This window comes from Silurus meridionalis, chromosome 4 (assembly GCF_014805685.1).
Source record: "Silurus meridionalis isolate SWU-2019-XX chromosome 4, ASM1480568v1, whole genome shotgun sequence".
NCBI lineage: Eukaryota > Metazoa > Chordata > Actinopteri > Siluriformes > Siluridae > Silurus > Silurus meridionalis.
In genome coordinates this window covers 2,802,203-2,830,046 of record NC_060887.1, presented here as the reverse complement: position 1 = coordinate 2,830,046, position 27,844 = coordinate 2,802,203, and the positions used below count along the sequence as shown (strand labels likewise).

Genomic DNA, 27,844 nt, shown 5'->3' with positions numbered 1-27,844 from the left:
ATGCAATAACAAACCACATCTGACTTAAAGACATGTCAAATAATGACCACACTGCAAAACCAAACAGTATTACTGATGCATATCCATCTAAGTTGCATCTATTACTTGGCAATTGTTGCAACAACAAGTCTGCATTTGCACACTTTCCACCACCGAATCTAGATTCTACAAAATATTTTATATTATATGGAGGAAAGAAATCGTCCCTTGACCTTGACCCAAGGCCGTAATGGGCCTTGCCAGGGACTTTTCTAACAGTCACTCATTACAATACGTGTGCCTCGATGACGATTGGGGCAGTGTTCACACCTACAGGTCAAAGCCATGATCTGACGATTCTTGTCTTTTAATGAGCCTAGCGCTTTGAAAAGCACCTCGATACAGATGTCGTTTCACATGTGCCATGACCAACTTGCTTATTTGCATATAAAATATCATTTGGCCTTAGTAGAAATGCGCACGAGCTACGACTGGTAAGGAGGGGATTTTCATCGACGGGTTCACTCTTGTCTGTTTTCATTTAAGGCTGGTTGCGTTAATGCTTCATAACCTCGGCTGATCCTGACTAGCGGTTGCACCACAAATAGAAACTGCTAACAGTCCAATCGTTGCACGACTTGACCTAAGGAAACGGGTTTCGCACATGCTCTGGACACCGGATTCACATTTACTGGCAGGAGGAGGAGGTATAAATTTGGGTTGTCTTCACTAACATGGACTGGATGGGTAACCCTTGAGTTGCCCTGTATAGGTTGACCCAGCCATTTCATACAGACTAACACATACTTCGCTCATCCATACTGTATTGAAGCATGTCCTCGTCGATCCAGTAGATAAGTGGGAAACAGACAAATCGCAGTGAATGACGGTTAGAATATGTCAGGACACTGCTTGAGCGGTCGATTTTCCACATATGGGCATGGCGAACGGTCGGCCCTCCAGAAACTCTTCTGGTGTAGGACCTGCAGTAGTATCATGGTCAGGCAGGGAAAAGCTTACAATTATGTCATGCAGGAGGGATTAGCTTACGCTTGTCGTACCGTTTTCATACTGCATGGGGTATATTGGGAGTAAAGCCCAGCTAAAGTATTTTCAGGTACCGCTTAAATACCGTTGAAAATGATTATAAATTACCACTGCTATTTAGGATTAATGTTCTACAGCCATTCACGTAATGCAAATAATGATACCATTGTTAGGCGTTTGTGAACAAACTGTTTTGGATGCCGAGATTCTAAAATAGCCCATATAAACGTAATTGGAGTCAAAGATAACAGGTATTGCAGCCCTTAAATAAGCACCTAAAAATGGTTTTTCAACGATTTGAAACGGTTGGAAAAACAAAACAAAATATGTCAGGTTGCCCAGGTACACTCTGAGTACCTGCTAAAAAATCGGAATGCACTAACGGACATGCCGAAAGAGTGAGGCTAATACACGATGGCACTGCACGGGTACACGCTCCGTACAAACTTTGAGTAATCTCTTACCGAAAGGTATAAGTCTGGTAAATGCATCCATGTAGGTAAGATACAGGTTGGCTATGGGTGGTTCAGTTTGCGAGCTAGAACTTAGCCATACAGATCATGTACGCCTGCACTGCATTTTATTTTGGAAAAATGAACCACCTCAAGTGTGAGGCTCAACTGGGCTGGCGTAACACCTCAGCGGTATTCACCCTGGCACCTAGTGGGGTATTCCTAACGAAGTAGCAACTGATACTCCCTCCCTGCGGGAGGGCATAACTAACCGGTGTCCATGTGACTAAAAATATGAAAATTGCTACAACCTACCAAGCCTTCCTCCACTTGAGTGAGAGCCTATTAAGATGAGGAGCTCCAGGCAAGAAGGCGAGTCGTCGCTACAATACACATGTATTTCAGAACAGTTACATAGGTAACATCAACGCTGCAGTAAAAAACGAGACTGATCCTGGAGCTAACTATTGAGAAAAATTCACTTATTGACTAAAAAGAAAAGATACCTTATGGCCAGGCTCGTTTTATGTTTTGCACAGTCAGCAAAAGTCTGAAAGAAATTTTTTTAGTTGACACAGAGGGCAGTGAAAGACGGGCGCTATTAAGTTTCGTAATTTGACAGACTTACTGTCGACGACTATCTCTGCTTACAGGGTCTTTTATTAAATCTTTTAGGCCTATTTTAGTTGCGACTACTCTGCGCATAGACTTTATGTCCTGACCTCATATTGAACTGCATTGATATTGGAGGAAAAAGTCAGTCGTTAACCTGCTAAAGATTAATTATGTAATCGCATTTATCTGAGACGCATGGGTATCCAGAACGGCAAAAACCCCTGGGGCGTCTGGACCCTGAGTATGAAAGTCTAAGTGTACACTTATTGGAATTCGAAACGCCAGCTGGATCATACCGACTGCTTTCCATTAAAGGGGCCTTCATTGGCCTAGCATACATATTGAGTCAACATCTAGGGTACAACTTACCGCATTAGGTCATAACTTTGTTCTTTTCACCTGCTTAATTTTTTGTGATATCGTACATACTCATACCCACTAAATGAAATTCAAGTTAAATGCTGATTAAATTAATGTAATAAATAATGTAGAAAAAGATAATTAGCACACTGTAACTCTACAATAGGGGAAAACATTTATTTTGTCAAAAGTTTTATAAAATCACTTTTATGCTGAGAACCTGCATGAAGTTAGTATTAAATTTATTAAAGTACATTTACATGTTAGAACTCAATCAAACTGTTAAGAATAACTTGATGACCTCAAATCAGGCTCTAAACTGTAGCAGTTCTCCTATTAGGGGAGACTCCTCAACTTGATATAACTGACAACAAAACGATTTAATGCTGATGTACACTTTGTTAGACTCATAAAATATACATACGCTGAGATGACCTGTGACGAAAAAAAAGAAATGGGACGGAGGGTGCCAAAAAGCGTGAGGCCTATAGAGGGCTAGCGGCACTAGGTTAAGACTCTCTGCCTAAACTCTCTGAGTTTGCCCCAAACCCCTACGGACCACAAATCGGCCACCCGCCTGCACAGTTATTATTATTACCCTTATCCTAAAAACAGAACAGAATGGCTCGTGCCATCCTATTGACAGAATGGTCGAAAATAAAAGAGACAGTGAACAAATACATACGATCGCCCGCGTATTACCAAATCCTACAAACCAGTCTAGCCTTACCCAGGTGGTACCCTCGTATTATCTTACGATCTACAAATGCCGATCACCGCTATCCTCGTGGACGTTACCAATCGCTTAAATTTTAGTTTAGCAAGCCCTAGACAGAATTTTTCAATACATCGTATCGAAGATCGATGCTCATTTTCTTGATGGAGTTTACATGGTTAAAGCGGTGCGCACATTTCTTAAACTGTTGGCTACCGCTACATGTCGTTTACATAAGCACTCAGAGATACTCCTCGGAGGGTCAACTATTTCATTAACTTTTTTAAGATGAATTAACCACTAGTCCGGATATTCCTTAAAAATACTGAATGCTGAAACTGAAGCTTCGGGATACTAATGCTGATCACGAGTCACACCTGATTGGAAATCAATTAATGTAATAAATAATGTAGAAATATGACGTTGAGGTGTAGCATGAGCCCTTATGGGGCTGCCCTAGGCATCCCCTAACATTTCCCTGGGGCCTGAAACAACCCTTTATTTTGTCAGGGAAGCGCTGATTTTTGCTTTTGATTATAAAATCCAGTTGCGATTTATCGGACATGAAACTGCATGTATAAGTCTCATACAGCATCTCTAAAGCGACTTCCTAAATTTATTCGAAAGTTATACAGGGTGTTCGGCCCTAGGACATGCAGTTAGTCATCCTGCGCATAAATCAATTAAACATATCGTGACCCAACGGTTCCTTGAAATTTATAGGAACTTAGCGAAAACCCTTGATCAAGAGATACGACCTTTTCACGGTCATGAACTATCAAATGCGGACGGGTCGGCTGGTTTTTTTAAGATTTAAGTTACCTTGGAAGTCGCGAAGGCAGCATGAAAGCAATTTAACTTTTGTTCTGTTTACTATCTTCGACGATCCTATAGGGAAACAGTGCGAATCCTGGGTATTTTTAGAGATCTTGAGGCTATACTAACCAAGATGACGCCTAATCCTGTATATTATTTCATCAGTGCCTGCTCTGATTTCACATGAATAAAAATGCCTCATGTTTGGTACTTCTGAGCGGATGCCTGGTTTTATGCACAATTCACGGAATGCACTCATAGCCTGGTCATGTTTATCATGATGGGTCTATAGCTGCTCTCCAGGTCCAGCTCAGATGTACGACCTCACCTACGTTTCTTGGGTAAGCTTTGCCCAGTTTTTTAACTGTCCACGGATGGAACAAAGATGGGAGGCACTGATTAATGTTTCGGTGATAGGGGATCTGCCCTGCAACGACTATTTTTTTTTTCAAGTGTCTCTAGGTTGAGAATCTATTCCAATTTTTATGGTTTTGGTTTAATGCTCAGATTAGGGAAGGCTTGGAACTGGGTTTTCCACTGGGGACGTCTATAAAACCTATGCTCGGTAATTTGCCTACGCCAGATGGAGTTTAGGGTTTCATGGACTCAATGCTGCGGGGTGATGCTAAGAATGCTTAGATGTTTTGCTTGACTCCTAACGAAAAGATAAGAGTGACCCGGGTTGTCCTGAGATGGAACCGAATAAATAGAGAGTGTTTTAAGGTAACCGTCCACTTCAGGGAATGGCGTTTTTTTCAAGAATGCTTACGCAGTGTGAAATCATACCACTTGTACAATTCGCCGCCAGAGTCACTCACAGATTCTAAAAGCCGAATCTTTGCCCGAGCCTCTCATTTTTTTAATGAAAATCTAGAAGTGAGAGGTAATGGATGAACGGTGAGAAATTCCGAGGATCTTTGGCTGTTAGCCCCTACTTCAGTACCCCATTGTTAAAAAAGTTGATACGTTTAAGGGTGTCGGTATCTTTCCATTGACCCCACTGAATAATCACCGATCTACCCACCTACTCGTGCGACTGCCTTGAGAAAGCGAACATAGGCATATGCTCGTCGTTAAATGACAAAAAATTCTTTAGCAAGGTGCGGAATTGCCTTATTCGAAGACGATCTAGGTAATCGGACAAAAAATGATTTGATCGACGGTTGTGGACCCTACAAGTGAAAAAAAGGTCTCGAATGGGCAGGTCCAAAACCTCCCATGGCACAGTCTACAAAGACAAATCTCCTTAATGACCCTTCCTATTTATTGTCAATTTAACATACTTCCAAACTGAAAAAAAATCTTGGGAATAAATCATTGCCTATCTATTGATCATCAGGTACGGTCGTTTGATAGCATCGGCAAATGTTTGTAAAATACGCATTTCGACCCCTCTTCCTTGGCGCTCATTTATACTAAGTTAGGGGTTAACACAAGATCAATTTGGGGCATAGGATGAGTCTGGGTATATTTGGAAGATGACTTGAAGCACCGGCTTATAAGCCTGACATCTTGAACGGTGTTCATGCCGCGTCTAAAGTACAAGGTTGCTCTAAGCGTACTTTAGGCTTTCAAAGATCCCTTTTTTAAATAATAATCACTACAGTATTTTCTTAGAGTTTTGTGACTTGGTCTGACGACAAAGGAAGCTGATTTGCGTAATGCATTTGATGACAGCTGGGGAACGCGCTGTGTGCTGTTTTCCTCCATGATTCCAAAGTCTTCAGAGCTGCTTCAGGGTTGCTGGGTGCCAGATCATGAATGGCATAGATGACTGAGAGCTGCACTTCCCATGGCATACCTGCACACAACATCCAATACAAAATTAGGATCTGCTGAAGCACAAAACTAAACATCAGAGAATAAAAATAAAGATCGATAAAAACATCTTTATTTGATGCTTTAGAAATACCTTTTGAGAAGTTTTGCATTCCAAACTGATTATGCTTTTGCCAGGTTTTCATGACGTTAGCATGTTCTCCTTAAGTCCTAGTTGACCAAGTCGCCCTGTTTAAGAAGGACAAAGACTAAGCTGAAAATCCAGAAATAATGTGAGATGATGCTCCGAAACAGGATTTACAGTAAACTTACCAAGTAGCCTGAAAACTGCTGCTACACAGACGTCTCGGAACGGTGTTTGCTCTGTTCTTGCTTGCCTCAGCCAAGTGTTCAGGATCAGCCAAAGATCCTTCCTAGTAAATAAAGAGGAGAAATGGATATGTTGAGGGTCTTTGTGGTGGTTATGGAGCAGCCATTGTGGTTTTATTATCACTTAATTTTATGCAACATGAATGGGAACTTTGCAATATTTTAAACGACCACTAGATTATTGACCGTTAATGGAAAAATCAGCAATAAGAACTAGGTCACAGGTTAAAGGTGCTTTTACTTGTCACATGTACCTTACAGCACAGAAAATTTCTTCACATACCCCAGTGATGATAGAAAGCCGGGGGCAGAGCACTGGGTCAGCCATGACTACAGCACCCCTGGAGCACAGAGAGTTAAGGGTCTTGCTCAAGGGCCTAAGAGTGGAACTTGGTGATCCTGGGGCTTGAAGACCTTGATCAGTGAAAGTGTCGCCCATGTAACGGCCCTACCTATGGCTTAGGCCACTGAGCTGCCACTTCCTGAAATAAAGACCCTCTCATGGTGAAATACTTACAGCTAAAGTTACAGAATTCTCTCTGACTGTCTGAACACTGATCCTGGAAACTTCATTTATAAATGCACAATAAACATTTCTCACAGAAACATCACCATATCAACAATTACCCAATTTTCCTGTGAGATCTTATTGTATTAAAATTAGATATAAAAGATAAATAATATGCAGCTGAAATTCTCAGCACTGATGTTATAGAAAATAATGATTAATTTTTGATCATTCAGATTTAATATTAAAAGCTGAGAATTAAATATGTTGAAGATGTTTTGCATTCAGTACCGTATAATATTGGTAATGGTCCAAGTCCAGCCCAGTTGTGCACACAGAAGATCCAGGCTGAAGATGTAGTTCCAGGTAGCAGGGCAGAGATCATAACCATACCAGCTGTTCTCCAGGAACCTCAGACTGCTGTCTTCAGAAAGACTTCAGGGTGCTGGTGATAGCATTGTGGATGTTTCCTGGAGGCTCCTGGCAAAAATACATCATTATTTAATACCCAGTGCAATAAAACACTGTTTGAGTTTAACATAAATGTACAAAGAATTTGTCCCACTAGATTACACTGATACTTGGAAATTAAAGGGAGATTAAGAAGGCAGTAAAATACTTGATAAAGTCCAGTTAAAAAAAAAAATGACACTGAGAGGAACACTGAGGATCAGCTTCTTACCTCATCCCAGTGCAGATACTTGGTGAGCAAGTGATATATCTTTCCCTTTGCTCTCAGGTTGCTCACTACGTGAATTGCTCGGCATAAAGAACTTTCATAGGACAAAAAACTTGGCCATGCTGTCACCATGACCATAATCACTTTGGGGGCTTCAAGAAAGTCTGCAAAGACACAAAACAATAGAACATAAATACACTGTGTAAAAAAAAAAAGACATTGGATATAAAAAGTTGACACACCTTATAAAATTGCACCTTATCAAATTGCAGACAGAAATAACAATATAGCTAATATGAATATGCAAACACATCTAATTAATGACAAAGGATTAATTCATTCAACTACAACCATGTAGGAAAATGTGTTAGTCCAACGAGACAAAGGTTAAACGTATTTCCCATAAATCTAAAAGGTATGTTTGGTGCAAAGCCAATACAGAGCATCCTCCAAGTAAATAATACAAAAACAAAACCCTAAAAGTCCAAAAACACATCTATTTAGTCCGAGCATGCAGCAAAGTAATCCAGGCATAAACACAACAAAATATAAAAAACTGAAACATAGAAGTGAAACAAAACAGAGAAAAAAGCCAAAAAATGTCATAAAACAGGCAGGCAAACCGGTGGAAAAAGGGCAGGAAAACCTCAGAAAGAATCGGAGAAGAAAGCGATATTCGGCAGAGAGGGAGAGTTCTTAGGGTTTTTAAATAGACCATGCTTGCAGAAGATGCGTGGCAGGAAACAAGCGAGCGGGTTTGAGACAGGAAACGTGAAAGGATGGGTGGATCCGGATGGGAGTTTGAGGCAGACCGCAACTGTGTTGATCACTTTAGAAATGGGACAGGGGCCCGTGTGTGTGTGTGTGTGTGTGTGTGTGTGTGTGTGTGTGTGTGTGTGTGTGTGTGGAAGCGTGGGGCAAGTTTCTTGCATACAGCCTTGAGAGAGGTCTCAGGTGGACAGACAGACCTTCTGGCCTATACCGGGCGACATTTGCCATGAAACCATGAATGGCACCTTGGCCCCCTCAAGCCAATGACACCACTTCTCTAAGGCCAGCTTGATAGCCAGGAGTTCCCGTTCACCATGAGTGGTAGGAGATAGCGATTCTTAACAGTAATGGCATTAAGTCCCTGATAGTCTTTACATGGGCGAAGGGTTTGTCCTTCTTCTCCACAAAGAAGAACCCAAGCAGAAGGAAGAATAGGCAGAGAGAGACTCCTGATATACTGGTGCATGGCCTCCTGCAGTCCAGACAGATTGTACAAACGTCCATGGGAGGAGAGGTTCCAGGCAACAGGTTGATGGCACAGTCATGTGGCGGTGTGGTGGAAGGAGGATGCTTTGACCTTGCTGAAGAAGGTCATGGTAGACTGCCGGGATAGAGCTGAGATCAGGTTGAGGCTCCTGAAGTGATGGGACAGGTGCAGGGCAGGTTGAGGCACATCAAGCAATTAAGACAGTCCACTGTTCTAATCTGATTGTGTTTGACAGGAAAACCAAGCATGACACGAGCATAAGATGAGGATGATCAGGAGCAGAGCCACTCCTGGGAAGAAAGAGATAATCCAGCAGAGAGGAGAGAACCCAGAAGACCGTGACATTGTCTTCTGTAAAAAAGCTGAAAATAAAGAGGAGTTTCACATTTAAACATGACAATGACCAAAAGCACATATCCAAATTAGCAAAGGCATGGCTTCAGAAAAGGATCATCACAGTACTGGAATAGTCCAGCCAAAGCCCAGACCTCAAACTAACCGAAAACCTATGAAATGACCTACAATGAGCCATACACAGGAGATCACCTCGCAATCTAAAGATACATTTCTGCAAAGTAGAGTAGATAAAATTCCAAAGTGTAGATGTGGGAAGTTAATAGAGATTATTCACAAAGACTTGATGCCATAATAAAGGCAAGTTGTGCTTCCACAAAGAAGTAGTTTTGGGGATTTTCAGACTTTTATTTGTGATTTAAAAATGTATCTTTGTTTTTAAAATCACATTAAACATTAACAAGATGTTTACACTGGTTATTTTACTTTATACCTGCCATTTTATAATGTGTAAACTTTTACATCCACTGTACATCAAAAACAAAAGACACAATTTACTTCTCTGTATCAGTGTCCAGATCATTTTAGTAGATAAATAATGAAATATCAGTATAATCTCACCTTCTTTAAGGAGTCTGTAGGCGAGCATGTGCTGTGAGTCTCTCTGTTGACACATGCCTACATAAACCCTACAGAGAGACTGCAGGAGATCATGTCCCATAAACCTCTCTCCACCTTGATCTTCTCCAAAATCACAGACAGAAACGTCTCTGCTAAGGACTAAATGAGATGGAGGAAAATTTTCAGCATCCAACTGAATAAACATGTATTTAAATCATGTATTTAAAACAAATATTAGGAAGTTAAGACTTGACTGTAGACTGGGTTTAGGAAAACTATTAGATATTGTATAAACCAAAACCTAGAGTCAAAATTTGACATGATAAATCATATCTACTGTTCAGTTTAAGAACATCAAGACCAGTGAATTATGGATCAACTTTAAAAAATGGGAAACTCAAATCCACAGCTGAAGAATAAAGTGTTTAAATCGCATGCACACTAAATAAAACAGAAGATAAGAACTGACCTCGTTTACACAAAACTCAGAAATGACGTGTTTCTCTTCATCTCTCAGAACAGGAAGTTCACTTGTTCCTGTGAGAAGTGCATGAATCCTGTCTGTAGGTAAAACATCAGAACAGGACTTTTGTAGTGTTTCTAATGCACTGGAGATGAGAGATTGTGTTGTGTGTGTTGTGTTTACAGGATCAGCTGAAGCAGCATCAAGTCGAGGCTTTTGAGCTTTCCTGGGTGGTGACATGTCTGATCCAGTTCTCTTTGCTGTGGGCTTTGGGTCTGTATGAATATAAAATAATTTGTAATTTGTCATAATATCCGAGACTTACAATATTTCTTCCTAGATCTTAAAAATGACTGTTACATTTAGGTTCATTAAGACGGTGAAGAATTTGCCTTGTCAATACTTTTTCCATTAATGTTCCAATACTTTTGGTGATAATGTACATACTAGGTTTAGCACATGCTAAGATTAAACTGTATATCCACTAAAATTAGATTACAACATGTCACATTTAAATACGTTTATCAGCTTCCTGCTTGTTTATTTTTTTACTAATTATTTTTTTTTTAATTTTGTATTAATTATTTGTGTTAATTTATTCATATTCAATGCAAATACAGAACACATCAAAATGTACAGAAACTTAGTATTAGAGATTTTACTGTTACCTTTGTTCAACTCGTTCTCCACTTTGTAAAGTTTTTCCTGTTGAGGATCAAAACAAAAAGCAGATTTAGTTTTATTTAGTCACATTTCTCACTAAAAGTTCAATGATGTCTGCATTTAAAATGGAAAGAAAGTACCTCCATTAAGCGAAAGCTTTTCTCCATGCTGCTGATTTTGCATTTCAGGCCTCGGATTTCAGATTTTGTCTGGTGTTCACTTCTGTAAAATAATTTAAAATGAAATGAAAAGGTGCTCAGATCACATTATCACATTATATGTTTATTTTAATAGAACTGAATCATGCAGTAATAATCAACTTGTACTTTCTTACACACCTTTAAGTGCCAGAAGCTGGTTTTCAACACTGACATTTCTGTGGAAGGAAAAGAAACATTTAGATAAAACATTATATAATATATTATATTATATAGTATCACTGCAATGATTGGAATAAAGTATAAAGAGCAAAAAACATACTTGTGAGTGTTGCTGAGTAGCATAAGGCTCTTAATGGCCTGAAGCTCCTGCTGGCTTATGCTCGCCTTTTCCATTTTGTAGGTCTTTTCGATATTTTCTTCTAGAGAGTTTGTTGAATCTGAAAAAAAAGAACTGCTTTAATCACAAATCATTCTATAAAGTTTTTGTTAATTTTTATAATGAGTATCTCTGTAGTCTGATCGTTCTTCCTCAGCGTTTCTACAGCGTATTTTTTCTTTTTATAGATTATCATCAACGAGACTTTATTGCCCTCTGGAGAGAAAATTAAGATGATTTGTGTACACATTCCATTACACAGGGTTTTATGGAGAGGGCGTGGTTTTGGTTGATGTAGTATGCAGCTCAGCTCCTAAATGATGTTGGGTTTTGCCAGTTTGGTCTTTATGAATGCTGATGGGAATTTACTCAGTGGAGCCTCCTTCTGCTTACAGCCTTTAAATGTACTGTGCTAAGTAGTAATGTCATGTTTAGATGATGTTGGGATTTAGGGACTTTGAAGCTAAATGTTTTCATGCTAGCTAGGCGTACTTGAAGTTCTGGGTAAGCACGTGACTAACGCGACTAGTGATGAACCTGCAAAATTAATTAAACTAAAGACTTGTAAAGTAACTTACCGCTAATGTGTTTCTTCTGAAGTGGATGAAATAGATCGATTTGGTTGCGTGATTGAGAAGTTTGATGCGACGTGTTGAGTTTGTTGGCTGCTTCCAGATCAGATGAGATCAGCGTTCTCAGAGTAGTATATCCGTAAGCTCGGTGTTCTGGCTTTTATGCATGTGGTCGAAAGTGGCGCACTGTGACATCACAGAGATATGAACAGTTACATGAACAGTAACTATAACACTGAGGATGTACAGTTACATGAACAGTAACTATAACACTGAGGATGTACAGTTACAGAACAGTAACATAACACTGAGGATGAACAGTTACATGAACAGTAACTATAACACTGAGGATGTACAGTTACATGAACAGTAACTATAACACTGAGGATGAACAGTTACATGAACAGTAACTATAACACTGAGGATGTACAGTTACATGAACAGTAACTATAACACTGAGGATGTACAGTTACAGAACAGTAACATAACACTGAGGATGTACAGTTACAGAACAGTAACATAACACTGAGGATGTACAGTTACATGAACAGTAACTATAACACTGAAGATGTACAGTTACATGAACAGTAACATAACACTGAGGATGAACAGTTACATGAACAGTAACTATAACACTGAGGATGAACAGTTACATGAACAGTAACTATAACACTGAGGATGTACAGTTACATGAACAGTAACTATAACACTGAGGATGTACAGTTACATAACCTAAGATTAGTGGTTTGTCTACAGTTAAATATGCTTCAGTGTGGGTATTTAACAAATAAACACACACACACACACACACACACACACACACACACAATAAAAATTTTTTCTTTGATTTTTTCTCATTTGTTTAAATCAAAGAGAAGTACATGTAGTTCATAAAACATTCTAAATGAAAAGGTGGACTGTTTATTCCATAAGTAATGGTTAATGTTGTAGTCATTTATTTTTTTGTGTTTTTAGCAATATTAACACTTAATAATACAGGTACATAAATAATACTTTATTGTTATGAGATAATACAGAGCATGTTTTCTTTGGTTTAATGAAAAAAACACCCAAACAACCCACACACACAGTCCATTGGGAACAGAAGATATCATGTGGTGGAATCTGGTGGAAGGAAAAAGATCTGGTAAAACCCTACTATCTAAAAGAACATAATATGTGTGACAGGAACACAGAATGAAACTGCAAAACATCTATAACAAAGAACATTGTATGAAGGAATAGGTTTATATAGCTATAAGTGAATAATAATGCATGATAAAGCAGATTCAGGAACATTTTCATGCACTCATATTCCTGACTTTATAAGTAAAAGTATAAATTAAAACATTAAAGTAATTTCTTCATGAAAACACACACTTGGTACATATATTTTTTTTATTATATTTCTAATAATAAAAATTTAAACAAAAACAAGACTTTACACTTTAAACAAAGTATAGTATATACAATATACATAAATTGTTTTATTAACAGCTAATAACATATTGTTTACAAACCAATTTAATTTATGTTTATATGAGAGATGAAGATTTTTGTATTATAAAAAAGTGATAAGCAGGCATTTGGTCATTCAGACAAATTTGTAAAAATGTTTAAGCAAAATGGTCATGTAGCATGATAAGCATACATGTATAGAGAAGGTCAGAAGTATTGCATTGTGTTTATAGATCTAGACAAAGCGTATTTAGAGAGGATTGTGGTATTTATGAGAAGTCTTTTCAGAGAAGATGTGTGATGTGCAGGACATGCATACAGTGTAGTTGAATATGCTGATTGAACTTTGCTCTGTCCAACGTTACAGAGCACCGAGCATCAGGACATGAGGCACAAGAAAAGCTTCTTCCCTGAGGCATCTACCTCATAAACACTTATTCTCTACATTGTGCAATATCACTTCTGTACCTTCTGTGTAATATTACTCCTTATTTATTTTCTTTATAAATCGTGCAATAACACTTTTTTATTATTATTTATTTTATTCATCATTAAAAAGTGTGCAAATGGACGCTTTTGTCACCAAAACAAACTAATCGTGAATGCCACTAAACAAGTCATGCAGTATACAGAAAGAAAAAGGAATATTGTTGCTCTATGTGTAAAAGCATAGCAGGCGTCATGGCATAATCTAAGTGATATACAGTTATTATCCTGTTTCATTCACTGCATTAGCTTTACTATCCTCATAAAGAGATGAGTGATAGAGCTGCATACACGCCTTTATCTTTTATACAGTGTGACACTGGCAGTCAGCTCCATATCAGTGTAGTGTTGGTGGGTGAAGCTCAAGTGGCTCTAAAGCAGATGAAGCATCAGTGGAATTCATGGTGGAGATGCTGAACCTGCTGCTGGACACTGACACGATTTATTTCATGGTTGGATAAAATTGGTGTAAAATCTATGTAGGAGACTTAGAGAGTTTTTTTAAAGCAGGAGACAGAAGAAAAATAAACAGATTACGGAAAAGGAGGAGAAGCTGGAACACATGCAGAAAGTCGTTACAGATTGGGATGCATTTCTTAATCTGATGATAGAGAAGCCATTCTGGTACAGAAGGTGCAAACTCTGGAGGCTACTTTAGCTTCTGAGCGAAAGCAGGGGAACAGGACATGAATCATAGAAACGACACACACCTCCAGAACATCACCGAGCTCCAGTCTTCCCTGAAACTCCACGAGGAACAGAAGAAATCTGTAGAATGTGAGAGAGAGAGCTGTGTGACAGAACAAAAGCAACTGCTGGAACGTGTTGCTCAGCTCGAGGCCAGTTTTGAATTTGAGAGAAATAAATGGGAGGAGAAAAGCAAGAAGGACCAACTAGACATGAAGGAGAGGATCAACTTACTGCTTCTGACCATCAAAAAGGTCCAGGATTCTCTGAATCTCTGTAAAGAAGAGAGGAAGACTGCAAAGCTTGAGAAAGATCATTTGATGAGACTCCAAGAGCGACTGGAGGAACGTGTTGCTCAGCTGCAGGCCATTTTGAATTTTGAAAAAAAATAAATGGCAGGTGAAAATTAGGATGGTCAAACGAGACATGCAGGAGTGGACCATCTTATACCTTCAAACCATCGAGACCTCCAGGATTCCATGAATCAGTGTGAGGAAGAGAAGAATTGTGCAGAGCATGAGCGAGGTAATTTGATGAGAGAACGAGAACAACAGGAGAAACATGTTGCTCAGCTGAAGGCCACTTTGAATTTGAGAGAAATAAATGGGAGGAGAAAAGCAAGAAGGACCAACTAGACATGGAGAAGAATAACAATTTACAGATCCAGACCATCAGAGAGCTCCAGGATTATCTTAATCACTGTGAGGAGGAGAAGAATAGAGCAGAGCATGAGAGAGATCATCTGATGAGATAACAGGATCAACTGGAGGACCATGTTGCTCAGCTGACTTTGAATTTTAAGAAAAATAAATGGGATAAGAAAAAGAAGGCCGAACTAGACATGGAGAAGAATAACAATTTACAGCTCCAGACCATCAGAGAGCTCCAGGATTCTCTAAATCACTGTGAGGAGGAGAAGAATAGAGCAGAGCATGAGAGATCATCTGATGAGATAACAGGATCAACTGGAGGACCATGTTGTTCAGCTGACTTTGAATTTTAAGAAAAATAAATGGGATAAGAAAAAAAGAAGGCTAAACTAGAGATGGTTTGGAGTTCTAATATGTTCCTCTCCTACATTCCAGAGCTCCAGGATACCATGAATCACTGTAAGATACAGAAGAAGACTTAAGAGCTTGAGAAAGATCATTCTGAGAAACCAAGAGCAATTGGAGAAACATGAAGCTCAGCTGAGGGCACTTTGGGTTCTGACTATGAGAAACAGCAGAAACAGAAAGCTGAACCTCTACAAGCCCAAAGAGTCGCAGAAAATCTCTGAGGAAACAAAGATTCTTAGGTGAGGGAAGAGAAATGAGGATGGAAACCCGAGAGTGACTGGAGGAAGCTGTACAGCTGTTCAGCAATATGACTTCAGCACTAGAGAAAGAAAACCAGAGAAAGAAAAAGAGGAGATCAAGCTGGACATGTCCTACATATAATAAAGTACAAACATATCAGTGATTATTGTAACTGAATATTTTTTATTCCTTCAAAATAAATAAATATCTTAAATATAGTGTGTGTTTTGTTTCTATTATTAAAGTGTTGGACATTTAAATTTAACTAAGAATTAAAATCAACATGATAAAATGTTGGGAAAACGGGACAAAAGTAAATGATAATAAAATAAAGGTTTTGTTTAAACCCAATTTTACATGAACAGAAGTTAAAGTAATAAAATAAACAGTTATTGAACAGTATTCACAGCATCAGTTTAAATATTAAATCACAATAACACAGAGATTAAATCAGTTTACAATACATGAGTTCTTCATGGGTTCATCTGATCACACAATACTATAAAGTTTAGTTCCAATGCAGCCTCATAACATCATAGTTCAAGTATAAATTTTGACAACTGCAGTTAGTAGAAAAACATCAGAAAGAACTATTTAATAGATTCATTTTAATAATTCAGTCCATTCAGTTTGGTCAATTCAGTTAGAAAAGATTCGGTTCGATGATTTCGACTCCTTAGATTCAGTTCAAGTGACTCGGTTCAAGAGTTCAGTTCGGTCACTTCTATTCAAAACAATGAGGTCGACCGAGTCTGAATCCATAGATAGTTCAAGAAATTTCCTTTCAGCAGTCTCTCAAAAAGAAATCAGCAGGTGGTCAGAATGTTCCTACTCTGTTCCTGGGTTAGTTTCAGGGGTTCACCTCAGTCAGCTTCATCTGGTCATTTATGATTCTACAACATTCATATAGTCACTTGGGTCAACTTCCGGTTTGTGCGTAATCTTCCCTCTGTAATCTGTACATGCGCAGAGAGTGTGTGTGTGTGTGTGTGTGTGTGTGTGTGTGTGTGTGTGAGAGAGAGATAGAGAGAGAGAAAGAAAGTGAGTGACATGATGATGTCACAGGCAGAGGGCGGGGCATCTAGGTGTGATGTCACAGTGTGACACGTCTATATAAATCAGAGCGTGCTTTTGTTTCTCATTTGTGAATTTACCAATTGTAAGTAAAGAGACACTAAAATTGACAACCACCAAACAAACACACAGCAGCAAGAAGCAGCAGCGATTAGCAGCAACTAAAAAAACATTACAAATTCTCTTCTATTGAACATTTCTTCATACAGGTACCTGGTAAGTCGTCTAAATAATTATGGCAGAATATTGTAGATTATTTAGTAGAAGACTCAAAAAGTACAAAGTCATTATTTAGCAACATTAGCATGGGTAACTAGCCGGCTAGCTAAGCTTAGCTTTCATAGTTTAGCTTTTTTAATTAATCCAACAAATTGATCTAATAATTATTATAGAATCTATTAGATACAATGAAGTAGCTTAATTTAATCTATTTAGCCCATATTTTAATCAAACTCATGTAACCTGTTTACTCCAAGTATAATTAACATAATATACTAATAAATAGAGTAGAATAGGGTCAGACTGGGACTACAATTTTAATAATCCTTGCAGCCGTGGCATGTTTTATCTGTTGTGGAATTCCTTGTCATTGTTTAGACAATACGTACAGCTCCCAGTGTATAAAATTACAGGTGAAGAGTCTTCTACAGAAAACATCTCCACAGATATGGATCAAAACATCTATGTGGATTTGGATGGAGGGATTATGGCCCTAGTCAATGAGAAAAAATGACTGTAACAAACGTTTCCTTATAACTAAAAGCACTAAACTCTTTCTATGCTTCAATTCTGATTCTTTGATTATATCGTATATAAATCATGTTGTTGTTGTGTGTATTTTATGCTGTGTGCAGGAACATGGCAGCTGGTGAACATAGGAGGCTTCTGAAAGTTATCCGTCTGCATCAACGCACGTGTGCCTACATCAAAGCATGTGCTGAGGGGTATCGCTTCGACTTTGACACCTTTAGAGGTCCCTGCAATGCTTGTTATGCCCTTGTGTCCATTTTTCTAAAGCATTGCCTGTGGTGTGCGCAGCAGCCCACCTGTCCTTTAGGTGAACGGTGCCGTAATGGACCCCGTAAATGGTACAGGTTTCCTCCAGAAAAGGACGAATTCGTTTGGAAAACTGATGCGGACCGGTTCAGACCGGTGATCGACATTCTGCTCCACGCTGACATGTTCTCCCCAGATGGAATGTGGCTAGATTCCATCCAGAACTCTGTCTATGATCTTCCTGCAGGACTTCAGCTGATCACCCGTATCTTTCATGTGCGTAGGGCTATTACCCTTGCCCAATCGTTTGGAGTTACTGCCAGCTCGCTGGTTGCTCCGAGCACTCACAGTTTTCTGTTCACGGACTTCGTCATGCAAAGCACCTTTGTAACGTACTACACCATCATCTTCTGTGGCTATGTTCTATGGACAACTGAACCAGCAAAACATCGTGATTGGAATTCTCGTCCTATCCTTTGTCACAAATTTCACACAATCAGGAAAGACTCAATGGTATTCTCATCGAGATGTCACGGTGGTGTTTTGAAGTTTCATCATGAGGTGTGGTCTTCACTGCAGTCTCACAGTTCTATATCTGCTCTTTTGCCGGACTGGATCAGACGACTATCACCCATTCCTTTAAAAAAAAAGGCAAGTGAGTCTGGACATTAAGGACAGGAACTGAAAGCTAAACCTCCCCATGTCCAATAATAATTAATAAAATCAATAAAAATCTAAAATATGAAATCACTTGTTTATTGAAGTGTTCGACATCATTTAAATCCTGATTCTAAATCAGTGTTTCTCAACTGGAGGATGCTTTTAAACTAAATAATTAAAATCCACATGATAAACTTTTGGAAAAAAATGTGACAAAAGTGAAATTGCACAATTATTAAAAGATGAAGTTAAACCATGATTTTTCAAACGCCGTATGACCTCCTCATGGATTCTTGCATCTTGCTTATATCCCTCTTGTGGGGCAGGGGGCTGTGACTCGGGGTCATAATGCTGAGGGGGAGGGAGGTCAGGAGGGAGAGGGAAACTGGTCCTCAGTGCCACATTGTGCAAAACACCACACACCCTGATAATCTTACACACTGAGCATCTGAGGGGTGAAGCCTCTGTCACCTGTCATATTATAGACTACATCAGGACAATGTTAACAATTTCTACATGTTGTTAAAGTCAACAAGAAGCCAGTCATCACGTCCTGCAACTGCCTGTAGTCTGTTCCCTACACTGCTATGTGTCAGGATAAAGGAATCATGTGCTGAAGCAGGTCAGTGTGCCACAATGTTTGTGAGGGTCGTGTTAGAGTCACATATGACTTGCACTTTAACAGAAAGCTGTTTATCAGTGTTGGGCAGTAAAACCGATAACGCGTTACTTTTACAGTAACTAATACTGTAACTTCGCTACCACGTATGGTGCGTTACCTGTTACTTTTTTAAATGAATTAATTTCGGCTGAAGTGTAGACTACAGCCTAACTTGCTTACAGCAGCGTCGCATTGTAGAATTGGTGGATAAACCACTGTAAACAGGAAGAAGACGCACTGTGGGCGTGTCTCCGCTTATTCAGGTCTGTGCGGCAGTAATGGCGAGTCGAGGCGAGAGCAAGACGAGTTTCTCAAAGTGGAAATATGCTCATTTATTTCACTTTAGTTGAGTATAAAGACAAAAACTTTTAAGTCAAATGTAAGCTGTGTCTTTCTGGTTTGAAGCTCGTATCTGCGATAAACAGCAACTCCAATCTGCCGCTCCTCCAGAAACTCCATGCCTGAGGAGCTAGAAGCTAGAAGCTAACCCGGTGTTCTGTTCTACATTGTTGATAGTTTTCATACTTCAGCTGTGAAAGGAACATTTTTAAGAGCTCAACACAACAGCTTTTATGATGCAGAAGCCACTTTAGTGTTTGATTGTGAATATATAATTCAGCTTGTTTTGTTATTTATTTCAGAAATGCTTGTGATATATTCAGTTTGTGCTGCTCTGACTTTAATAAAATAGTGTTTAAAAATGACTTTGTGTTTAAGTCAGTTTTGTGTTTGTATAAACCATAACACATAAAAGGGCATTAATGGGAACATTAAAGAAGGTTCTTTAAACACTGCTGTTTATTAACATATACAAATTCCTTTTCATACGGAGTCTTTACAGAAATATGAGTACAGTCAATTGTGTTGATTACATTTGTAAAACTGAACATTGCTGCAAAGTGCATTTTTATTTCAGCCTGTTCTTGCACAGTGAAGGAAACCTGATGTATCGACTACCCACCTTAATAATAACATCCAAAATGACAGGCATTATGACACTAGGGCAGATACCAGACCTATAGCATGAGATTTAATAGAATTATATTATATCTAAAGAAGATCTTTGTGAAAAAGTTGATTATATATAATATTTATATAAAGTATTTCCCTGTCTGCCATTTCCCACTAGAAACAACCTGTTGTCATTAACCCCAGAGTGGTGAGGACCTGTATTTGGACGGGGATGGCATGGTTCTGGTGTGTTTCCCTCTGTAGTACTGGACCCAATTCAGCACATAGATCCAGGAGCACAGCTGTAGGAATCTAAATCAGCTTATTAGCCAGTCATCATCATGGACAATAAATCATCATGGTCTCTGGAGACTCTTTTTCTCCTTAATCTTCCATTGGTGTAATCCTCCAGCAGTGCCATCATGCAGCATTACACACTGGAGCCACCACAGCATTTATGATTTATTCCAGCTCATTATGGAAAGATAAAATAAACTGATATTTGGTCCTGTGCCATGAACATAAAAGCAATAAAAGCTACAGAAAAGCTCCTGCTTCCCTCTGTAGCAGGTATTTTGTTAGTGTTAAGATGGCAATATCCAAAAAGGGAAATCACGCATCAAGGTAAGTTTTAATGTACTTCCTTGTTTGCGGGGATTGTCCCGTATGCCAGCCAATAGGGCTGCATATGTGTTCGTGTCTTGGTTATGCATTAATTGTTTAATGATAATTTCCTTTGGTGGGATGATTTCGTCATGACATTGGTTTCCTCACCTTAGATGTAAGATGCAAGATTAGAAGATGTTTTTTACGGTTTGTCTAATATAGGCGATATTGTCTGAAGTATCCAAAAGAATCCACGATAATTTTCATATGCCTGAAAAAAATAGATTTATGAAAAATTTATTGTTAAAAAAGTGAGAGAAAAGGAACTAAAGAAAAACGGACATTTTGAAAAGACTTTAAAATTTTTCAAAAGACTTAAATCTTGTTTTGGCTTTATAGTCGAATTTCTTTTCTCCTAACTTACAAAATTTGTGATCCAATTGGAGAGACTGGATTACTCTTTTTGTTTGAAGACTGCGATCCCCCTGGTGCCTTGCAGCTGTATTGTCTAAGTGTTATGTGTTGTGTGTATTGTCTGTGTATTAAGTGTTGTGTGTCTGTTCTTTGTTCTGTGTAAAGATTTTATGTATAGGAATTGTGCCGGTTATTGAACTAATCCTTATTTAGATCATTTGGCATTATGGAGTGAAATTGTATTACATCTAGATACTTTTTCCTAGAGATTTAGATGCTGCTAGAGGTTTCTACTATGCTCCAGGTTAACTTAACTCGTTATGCTCTGCACTGCAACAGGAAGTGGTGCATTTCAGCCTCAGCACAAAACTCATGGAGGAGGTCCTAGGAAAAAGGGGAAGTTCTATTAGGGAATGGATAGATTTCCAATTTCATGTCCTGTAACTCACCTTTTGCCTGTAGTGACACCGAGTGGTACTAATTTTTATCATAGCTTTACAATAATTCCAAACTCGCCTTTAAACCTTTTAGGAAGAGATGTGATGCACAAAATGAGAATGGAAATTCTGTTTTTTGAAACCAATGTCTTTTTTCTCTGTCCTGCAGAGGTCCTGCCTGATGAACCAAATTTAGGTGAAGTTATCCCTAAATTATGGGCCTCTCACAAAGATCAGGCAGGTTTAATCCAGGTAAAGCCGTATCATGCACTCATAAAAACACACCATCCGATTTTTGTTAAACAATATCCATTGTCGAAAGAGAAGAATGTTGGCATTGTTCCAGTTATTGACAATTTATTGTCACAAGATGTTTTGAACGAGACACATTCACCGTATAACACACCGATTAATCCTGTCTTGAAGGCAGATAAAAAATGCTGGAGGCTAACACAAGATTTACGTGAGATTAATAAATTAGTTATTCCGTTAGCTCCTTTGGTGCCCGATGTAGCTACCATTGTTAACTCTAGACCAGAGACTCACAGATTTTTTACTGTGATTGATCTTTGTTCTGCTTTTTTCAGTGTCCCTTTGGTCTCAGAGACGCAGCCGCTTTTCGTGTTTACCTATAGGGGGCGTCAATTCACCTGGACCCGTCTTCCTTAGGGTTTTGTTGACTCATCAGCCGAATTATGCTAAGCCTTTTCACCTATATGTGCACGAACGTGGTGGTACGGCTGCGGGGATCCTAGCCCAGGAACACGGTGACAGATATCGCCCTGTTGCGTATCTTACCAAATCTTTAGACAACATAGCACAAGGGTTGCCCTCGTGCTTGCGTGCAGTGGCTGCTGCGGCTCTGATGGTCCGGGATGCTGAGAAAACGGTGCTGTCACATCCTTTGATACTGTACACCTCACATCAGGTAACAGCTATTTTACACAACATATGACAGCACAACGTAGATCTGGTTATGAGACCACGCTCTTGGTGACGGAAAACGTAACTATTAAGCCTCTTCTCAGCCGCATTCAGCTGTAGTAGCTCTGCGTAATCTGCTACACGATATTGACTTAGATGGTTTTGACGACACACATGATTGCCTTAAACACATTGAAAAAGAGACCTCTTGTAGGCCCGATCTTTTAGATACGGCCCTGGAAGAGGGGGATTGTCTATATGTAGATGTTAATGTTCAAAACCTTCTGAAGATGTGTATTTATGTGGATATGCGGTTGTAAGATTACCTGATGTAATAGTTGAAGCTAAATCATTACCATACACATCAGCACAAGCTGCAGAGTTGGTCGCACTTACAAGAGCATGTCAGTAGTCTGAAGGTAAAGTAGTGACTATATACACTGATTCTAAGTCTGCTTATGGTGTTGTGCATGATTTTGCCACATGGAAGCAAAAAGACTTCAAAACAGCTGATGGAAAGCCCATAGCACATTTTAATCTTATAGGCGACTTCTTAAAAGCTGTTTAACCTGCCAAAGTATTACATAGTTACAAATATACCACCTATAGGAAATTTGAGATACATGTTGGTTATAGTTGACAGATTCAGTAAGTGGCCAGAAGCATTTGCATGTGCGACAGAGAACGCTAAAACGGTTGTCAAAATATTAACAAAAGAGATCATCTCTAGGTTTGGTATTCCTAGTGTGAATAAAAGTTATAACGGTACACCTTTTGCTTTGAAGGTAACACAACTTTTGGCTAAAAGCTTAGCAAGTGACTGTTATTTTAATAATCCCTATCACCCACAGTCAGCTGGAGTGGTAGAGAGAACAAACAGAACCATTAAGAAACGTGTTACTAAAGCCTGCATTGAAACAGGCCGAAATTGGACTGTTGTTCTCCTGGTAGTACTCACAGAAATGAGAATGACCCCATCTTCAACAAAACTAACCCTTTAAAAGTTTTATGTTTTAACCTTTCCCGACCCCATGGGTCAGCGGATGCACTGGCACTTCTTCTTTAGGTAATTCTATCAGTGCTGATGTCTCACTAACTCTTCCTCTGCCCACAGATAAGCCAACACACCCTTTTGTGCCTAATCAGCATGTCCTGATAAGAAGTCTGAAGCCTACCAAGGTCTGTGAGCCGAAGTATCTGGGTCCAGTGACTGTTCTAGCTGTAACCAGAACTGGAGTTCTGACTGATTATCAGCCACAGTGAATACACTAAGCAGGATCAAAACAGCACCCACTTATTCTATGCACTAATTGGTCTGTTGGCCTAAGAAGCCTACCTAAGTGAGTATTCAGGGCTGAAACAGTTGAGAGCCCACGGAAAGATCCTTTCTTTATAGTAGAAAGGGGGCCACCTCCGGGGTGAAGATCTGACTCACTTGACTGTTTAGTTTAGCTCACCCTGATACCTGCTCTAGGTCTAAATTCTATAACTATATGTGCATAGTTGTAACTAGACTCCGAATTTTTCTTATTCTCTTTGAATACATTATTCAGTAAGAAGAAACTGTTATGTATACCTTATAATACTGCTAATAGACATATTGGAATTGTACTTTGTATGTTGCAATGTTTGATGACGATGGTAAGACAGGCCATAAAGGCCTCGATTGGAGTGGTGATGATGAAGGATTATATGCATGTAGGGAAAGAATGAAATGGGGTCTGTATGTTTTTGTTTGTCTTTATCTTCTCATTTGCAGTTTATGTCACCGGTTCTGTTCTCAGGATGAACATCCATGTTTTGGTGTGTGATGCTGAATCATAAATGATTTAAAGTGGCCATTGTTAGTGTTAAGACGGTTCTCACACTGCTTTGCAAACATTTCTTTGTCTGTTCAGTGTCTATAGAATATTTACGATGTTAGTCTGTAAGGTAAACGGGGAGTCTTATCAGGGCTCACACATCTCCGGCTAGTATATCCTCTTGTTTGAACAGGAAACAACTTTAGGTCAGCTTTCTCCAATGTGTGTATATATGTTCTGCTGCCTGCAATAAACCGAAGAAGACCATTTGCTGTGTGCAGTGTGATTCTTCCCTGAATTCAGAAAGGCACTACGGGCATCGCAGATCGTATGGAAAAAGTTTCATTTGGGCATGATAAATATCTAACAGTCACCCTTGTTCACTTTTTGAATATAATAATTAAAAATAAATATAAATAAACAGACGTTTTGTTTTATTTAAATGTTTACTTTTTGTGTAAATAATAAAAATGGACATAAATAAAAAACTTTTCAGAGCCTGACACATCAACTAAAATAATATAATAATATGAAAAAAAAAACAGGCCAAGGTTTTTACTTGTATGTTCCTTTCTTTAATAATGAAGTAATTTCTGTAGCACTCAGCGATTCTCCTCTGTCCTGCGCTTCAGACATTTTGCCTCAGTGTGCTCTAGTAGTCTAGTAGTGTTTTTTGGTTTTATTATTTAAAAAAAACCTTAAGACCATTTTGCAGGAGACTCACGAATGATTTAATTCTTCCAAAACCCACACAATCGAGTATTTCAACGACCGCAACCGTATTCACCAATCAAATCTTACAAATCCAGCAGTGCCATCATGCAGCATTACACACGGGGGTCACCACAGCATTTATATGTTTACAGTAATTACACTGATCATTAACACCATGGCAAAATCACAGCATGAATTAGTGGCATCACCACCATCTATCTATCTATCTATCTATCTATCTATCTATCTATCTATCTATCTATCTATCTATCTATCTATCTATCTATTTACGGTATATATACATTATTTTGCCAAAACTTTAGGACACCTGGTCATAAAATGTGCTTTTTGAGCATCGCATTCCACATTTAGTCCTAATTTGTTCTGATATTTTCCTCCACTCTTCTGGGAAGATGTTTTACTAGATTTTGAAGTGTGCTTGTGGACATTTCATCATCAGAACTGTTAGTATCAGTTGATGTATGACTGAAGCCATTTTCTTTCCTCTCAGTTTAACAGCAGTTACTGAAGCACACAGAGGAACAACTCAGTCATACACTAGGACACATTTCACCACCACATTTATACCTGTTTTCTTTATTATTTCCTAGGGTGTCCATTCACTGTATAAATGTAGATCAAAATACAGAAAAGGACATGAAATACAATTATTTAGCAACATTATCTAGGCTAACTAGCCAGCTAGCTATTCTTAGCTTTATAGTTTTCTTCCTCAGTCTAAATATCAGATATTTAGTGAACTATAAGTAAACTTTATTTTATTTATTTATTTAATTAACTTTTAGTCAAAAAGTAGACGTTTCTAATAAACCAATAAACACAAAAGCAGCGCTAGCAAACCCGGCTAGCATGAGGCTAATGATGATGTCTCCTACACCATTAGCCAAAAGGTCCATTTCTGCTCACTGCAACATTTATGGAAATATTATCACTCTTTATTATCATTCTTTATTTATTTTAGACAAATTTATCCACTTTTTCCTGCAAGTCTGTGATCTTTATGTTAATGATCAGGAGTAAATGAGGAACATCGCTTTTCCCCTCTTCACTCCAGTACCGATGGTCCTGATCACCTTTCCGCCTGTTTGGGGATTTTATGGGTGACCTGTTTCTCAATAATAATAATAATAATAATAATAAATGATAAACTCTGTGTTTTAAAGAGAATAAAATCCATAAAGCTCAAAACTCACCGTTCAGGGTCGTACAGTTCACTTCATCCCGGCAGAGGGTCTTCATCCTTCACCTGGAACACGGCGTCTCTCGGAGCTACAGGAGGAAAATCCAAGTGATGCTGAGGAAAGAAAAGTCCAAACAAATAATATCAAATATATAACATAAAATAGTTCATATAATAAAAATCAAAAGTGATCTTTCAGAGTTATAGTGGGACTGATCAGCTGCTTTTCAGCTGATACACACTGTGTGGTCAAAAGTATTTGGACACCGGACTTTTCCAGCCAGATGTGGTTCATAAATTCACCTAAAATGCACTTAAATGCACCATACAGCCAATTAACATGCAAACTGTTAAAACACTTCATATAAACAGAATGTAGAATCACTGAAAGCATTTTAAATGGGATTTAAATACCTGCTACAGAGGAAGCAGGAGCTTTTCTGTAGCTATTATTGCTTTATGTTCATGGCACAGGACCAAATATCAGTTTATTTTATCTTTCCATAATGAGCTGGAATAAATCATAAATGCTGTGGTGACCCCCGTGTGTAATGCTGCATGATGGCACTGCTGGAGGATTACGCCAATGGAAGATTAAGGAGAAAAAGAGTCTCCAGGGACCATGATGATTTCCTGGCCCATGATGATGACTGGCTAATAAGCTGATTTAGATTCCTACAGCTGTGCTCCTGGATCTATGTGCTGAATTGGGTCCAGTACTACACCAGAACCATGCCATCCCGTCCAAATACAGGTCCTCACCACTCTGGGGTTAATGACAACAGGTTGTTTCTAGTGGAAATGGCAGACAGAAATACTTTATATAAATATATATATAATAACTTTTTCACAAAGACCTTCTGGGATATAATATAATTCTATTAAATCTCATGCTATAGGTCTGGTATCTGCCCTAGTGTCATGATGGGATTGTGGTGTTTTGCACAATGTGGCACTGAGGACCAGTTTCCTCCCTCCTGACCTTTTCAGCATTATGACCCCGAGACAGAAAAGAGGATATCAACAAGGTGGGAGAATCCATGAGGAGGATTGCGTTTGTAAGAAGACAAAAATCATGGTTTAACTTCATCTTTTAATAATTTATTTCTTTCATCACTTCTCTCATCTGCAGAAGCTCATCTGAAATTATGTTAGTGTTTATTGTTTAGTAAAGATTAAAATCAGTATATTTCACAAGACAGAAATAAAAAATGATCACACGATCTACAGATACAATAGTTTTGCCTCAGCTGCATTGACTATAAGTGTAAAACTATCATTATATAAGAAACAGGGAAAGAAGACATGTTTTACATGGGTTAGAGGGGAAGATCTCCTGCTATAGAGCTCTGATGCTCAACTCTTTTGAACACCTTTTGGATGATCTGGAATGCCTCACCTCACGTATATCAGTACCTGACTTTACCAACACATAAACATAACATAAATCTCCACAAGCACACAAATGTAGTAGAACATCTTCCCTGAAGAATGGAGCTTATTATAACAGCATATGAAGAGTAAATATGGGATGGAATGTTTAGAAAGCACATAAAAATCTTATACTAAGGTGTCCACGAACATTTGGCCATATAGTGTATGTCAGTGCTGTTCTGTTATTCATTAAACAATCTGAAATAAACACTTGTTTGTTAAAGATGCTCAGGTCAGGACTTAAACCATTAATTGTAGTTGACACTGATTCTCTTTTTAGGTGTAAAGATTTACCAGGTACATCATCAGGTGGG

The 27,844-nt window shown here is 38.7% G+C and overlaps 1 protein-coding gene and 3 long non-coding RNA genes across 5 annotated transcripts in view; 1 reads left to right on the top strand and 3 right to left on the bottom strand.

Annotated features, from left to right (window-relative positions):
- LOC124384556 (zinc finger protein 850-like) overlaps window positions 1-27,844 on the top strand; it is a gene marked incomplete at its 5' end in the record, with an annotated part of 172,746 nt that overhangs the window by 140,409 nt on the left and 4,493 nt on the right.
- Window positions 5,949-7,058, bottom strand: LOC124384771. Of its 2 annotated transcripts, XR_006925587.1 has the most exons (4): window positions 6,932-7,058; window positions 6,416-6,473; window positions 6,076-6,176; window positions 5,949-5,991 (listed from the first exon to the last, which is right to left on the bottom strand). It is a non-coding gene; the product is annotated as an uncharacterized LOC124384771 (long non-coding RNA). The 2 variants fall into 2 exon arrangements; XR_006925588.1 differs by lacking the exons at window positions 6,416-6,473; window positions 6,932-7,058 and adding an exon at window positions 6,650-6,691.
- Window positions 10,059-10,818, bottom strand: LOC124384699. The gene is made up of 3 exons (XR_006925493.1): window positions 10,759-10,818; window positions 10,624-10,660; window positions 10,059-10,230 (listed from the first exon to the last, which is right to left on the bottom strand). It is a non-coding gene; the product is annotated as an uncharacterized LOC124384699 (long non-coding RNA).
- On the bottom strand, window positions 10,819-11,168 carry LOC124384791. The gene is made up of 3 exons (XR_006925608.1): window positions 11,099-11,168; window positions 10,957-10,994; window positions 10,819-10,840 (listed from the first exon to the last, which is right to left on the bottom strand). It is a non-coding gene; the product is annotated as an uncharacterized LOC124384791 (long non-coding RNA).